Source organism: Sapajus apella, unplaced genomic scaffold, assembly GCF_009761245.1.
Source record: "Sapajus apella isolate SASKATOON/1434 unplaced genomic scaffold, GSC_monkey_1.0 scaffold57, whole genome shotgun sequence".
Classification (NCBI taxonomy): Eukaryota; Metazoa; Chordata; class Mammalia; order Primates; family Cebidae; genus Sapajus; species Sapajus apella.
The window spans coordinates 7,925,391-7,929,175 of NW_022436997.1; the positions used below are offsets into that span (position 1 = coordinate 7,925,391).

Below are 3,785 nucleotides of genomic sequence, written 5' to 3' on the forward strand. Positions count from 1 at the left end.
CTACTGATGAAATTCAGGAAATCATTTAAGTAAAAGGTACAATCAAGTAAAAGGTTTTAGGACTGGAGAATAAGTATCATTTGTATAAGGAACTCTGGATAGCTACTGGGGACAAAAAGGACACATTTATCCAGACTACACAAGAAAACAAAATAACAAAAAGTGCACCAAGGACAAAAGATAGACTCCAGAACTTTGATGGAAAAAAAAATGTTCATGGAGTTGTAGTATCCGCTCAAATTAATACAGGAAAAAATGCTCAATGTGTTATTAACATATTCACACAAGTGTCCCTTCCTTCAGTAGGCATCTTTGAGACCCTTCCTCATTTTGGGTTCTGTGATAATCTCTAGGGAAAAAACTCTTTTCCAAATAATAACAAATGAGTATGTAAATAAGATAATTCTTAAATTTAAGAACCCCACAGTACACATATAATGTACCACTAAGAACAGCTTCTGGGGGAATTAAAATATAGGAGAGAGGATCATCAGGATGAAGTGCAGGTTGTGAACTGAAAGAGGGAAAAATGGGAAAGACAAACAAATGTAAGAACCTGAAAAGAGCTGGCAACGGGGCGAGTGCTTTCCTTTTTAGCCTTCAGAGCAACTATCTAAGATAAAAACATTTATAGAAATCATAGATAGTTTTGCAGTCTTGCTAATTCACCACAACGTTTCAGTCTTCTTGTCTGAGGTAGTACATGGAGTTCTTTGTCTCAGGACCAAGAAAATTAAGGAGATGGACACAGGATGAGGTTGGAGTGAAAGTTTAATAAGAGAAAGAAGAAAGCTCTCTGCAGTGGAGAGGGACCACAAGAGGGCTGCCCACTACAAGATTGGGTCTAGTGTCTTTTATGGACTGGAAGAGGAAGAATATGCTGACTAGTCTGCAGGCTCCCTTGAAAAAAGCACTACTTAGCTTGGCCTGGGACCTTGGCTCAGGACCAATCAAGGCTGAAGCAAAAGCTTGGGTCAGGACCTTGGCCTGTGACCAATCAGGATCTGAAATGAAAGGCTGGGCCAGAACCTTGGCCTAGGATGAATCAGAGGCTTAAGTGAAAGCTTTGCCCAGGACCAATCAGGAGCTAAAATGATGATTCATAGAGGCTTGGTTCACAGTTTAAAATATGCCCAAAAAAGGAAAGGAAGATGCCCACCAGATCCCATGATGTATGTGCCCACAAAGGGAGAAGAGACTAGCTCCTGGAAGCCCGCTGGTTACACAAAGGATAAAGGCATTTCTATGTTGGGCCTTGTTTCTTTATCTGAGTAGGCTGGAGGTTTGTGTAAGTTTCCTTATCTGAGTGGAGTAGAGTTTCTCCTATCTATTTAGCTACCAGTGGGTTTCTGGCACAATCCCTGTGTAAGTTTATTCACTCAGATGTGAGGAAGAGGCACTGATCCATGGGTCAGAGGCCCTTTAGGGACCTTTTTCTTTCTGTCTACCTAAGGCAAGCTAGCAAACTCCTCTCAATAGGAGGTATTAACAAAATTATAGCAACTGGACTAAAGTATACGGAACCAGGTAACAGAAAGGAAGGAGTGGAGGAATGGGCAAATAGCAAATCTCCCACCCAATGGGAAGAGGTAGGAATAGAGAATATAAGACATCTCATTTATACAGTTTATATAATCAGCATTAGGGAATACAATTAAAAAATAATCAAACATCAGTGGATTAGGACAATTGATACCTGCACCAGACATAAGAACAATTGCTTAGTAGCTTTTACTTAGAATATTAGGTGACAGTGTCTCATACAGCTCAGACACCATTTATCATCTTATGTCCTACAATGTCTGGAGCAGGTGACAGGGTTGGTGAGAGAATATAACTTTATGATAAAAAATGTACATAATGGAGCCAGTCTGTCAAGACTCAATCTCTACCTGACTAGCTAGCTGTATGACCATGGGCAAGCTATTTAATCCTTTTCTTCTTTGGTTTCCTCAGATGTAAAATGTGAAAAATACTTGCAAAAAAGCACTTAGGATTATATTCAGAATTAGATTACCTGTGTAAAGAGCATAAAATTCTTCCCACTTAGTAAATCCTCCAAAAATATCAGCCATTCTTATTAGTATGAAAAATACCATCATAAATAATTGGTTCAGAGGTGTAATAATGCCACCAAGTTCTTCATAACAATTTATCCTACTACTCTTGTAGCTTAGCAAAATCTCCCTGTGGTCAAGGAAGCATTAGTTCTAAACTTCATTTATTTAAAGCATAGTGACCAGGAACAAGGAGAAGAGTGGTAGTGTCTGATTATTGTTCCAAATATAAATCAGGAGATACTCCTCCCCACCTTCTCTTGCTATTAGAGAAAATGGTATCTCCCAGAAACTTCTCAGGTGACTTATGCTTCTATTTTCCTAGACATGACTTATCAACCATTCTTAGATATTAGGAAGGTTGGAATTTGGCATTTTCAGCACCATTTTGGAAGACAGACTCTTTCATTAAAAAGTAAGGAAGACACAAATGATTTTTAAATTGATAAGCATATCTACAATATTTTAAAGTATTAAGTAAAAGTCCTTTATCATAACTATTATTGATTTTTAAGAATTTGATAAGATTCTTAAATAAGTTCATGTTGAAGTTCAAAGAAACCTGAAATGTGATGAGTAAAAACAAAGGTTGTACTGACTGAAGTAGATACTACAAGTTACAGAAATATACAGAGTATAGATCAAACAAAGGTGAGGGAAGAAATAGGGAAAAACAAGGGAAATTTGTGTAGACAGGGTGAGACTTAAAAAAAAAAAGATTAAAAAAAGTTAAGTTGTTATCTATTAATAGCTTACAGAACACAATCATAGTGCAACAGAGCACTGTTGGATTTGGGATAAGAATTTATTAGGTTAAAATGTTGATAAAATTATTTATTTACAGCAGGAAGAAAAACCTCTGCAGTAAAATATAAAATTATAGATTCATACTAATCTATTTGAGAAATTTTAAAAAAAATCATCAAAAATCAAATATTATATTGTTGATGAAGCAAAAGTATTGCATATTTTATAGCATTGTAAAAATATCTGAAGGAAAATAGAGAATGATTTTGAATGGATTTTTGCAGTTGTATGTGGAAAATGTTGAATGCCCAGGACATTAGAATAAAATAGATTAACAATTATATTTTATGGCAATAAAGATTAGAGATTGGAGACAACAAATACTAATAAACATTCTAGAAACGCTGAAAAAGCTAAATGTTGAATCAAAAAGAGGTGGAATAGTTCTGAGTATTGGTCCCAATATAAATCAGGTGACATACTACAAGAGGAAAATGGGATAGGCATTTATTTATAAGCAGACAGCTTTTATTTGGTAGACAATTCTCATTAATATTTCTTTCTTTCTTTTTTTTTTAAGCCTACAGCACCTGGTTTTCCCAGGCGGTCTCCCATCCAATACTAACCAGGCCCGACCCTGCTTAGCTTCCAAGATCAGACAAGATCAGGTGCATTCAGGGTGGTACAGCGTAGACTTCATTAATATTTCATAAACACAAAGTGTGTCAGAGGAACTGGTGTGAGATGTTCCAAATCTGTGTGTGTATGCCAGCCTGAAAGTTTCATGGGATCTTTTATTGGATATCTATGGATCCATTCATCAAAAAAATACATTTGAGAAAAGTACAGTGAAAATATTTCGAAAGGAATCATGTGGCATAAGTTAGGATGAGCTGTCATTTATGCACAGTGCATTAGAACAGAGATAGGAGTAAAGCTGCTCCTTAATCTCAGCAGTTCTGAGATTTTGGAACAGATAAT

The 3,785-nt window shown here is 36.2% G+C and overlaps 1 pseudogene; it reads right to left on the bottom strand.

The window, feature by feature from the left end:
• Positions 1 to 3,382: 3,382 nt before the first annotated feature.
• LOC116528251 lies at positions 3,383 to 3,499 on the bottom strand (annotated as a pseudogene).
• Between the last annotated feature and the right edge of the window lie 286 nt (positions 3,500 to 3,785).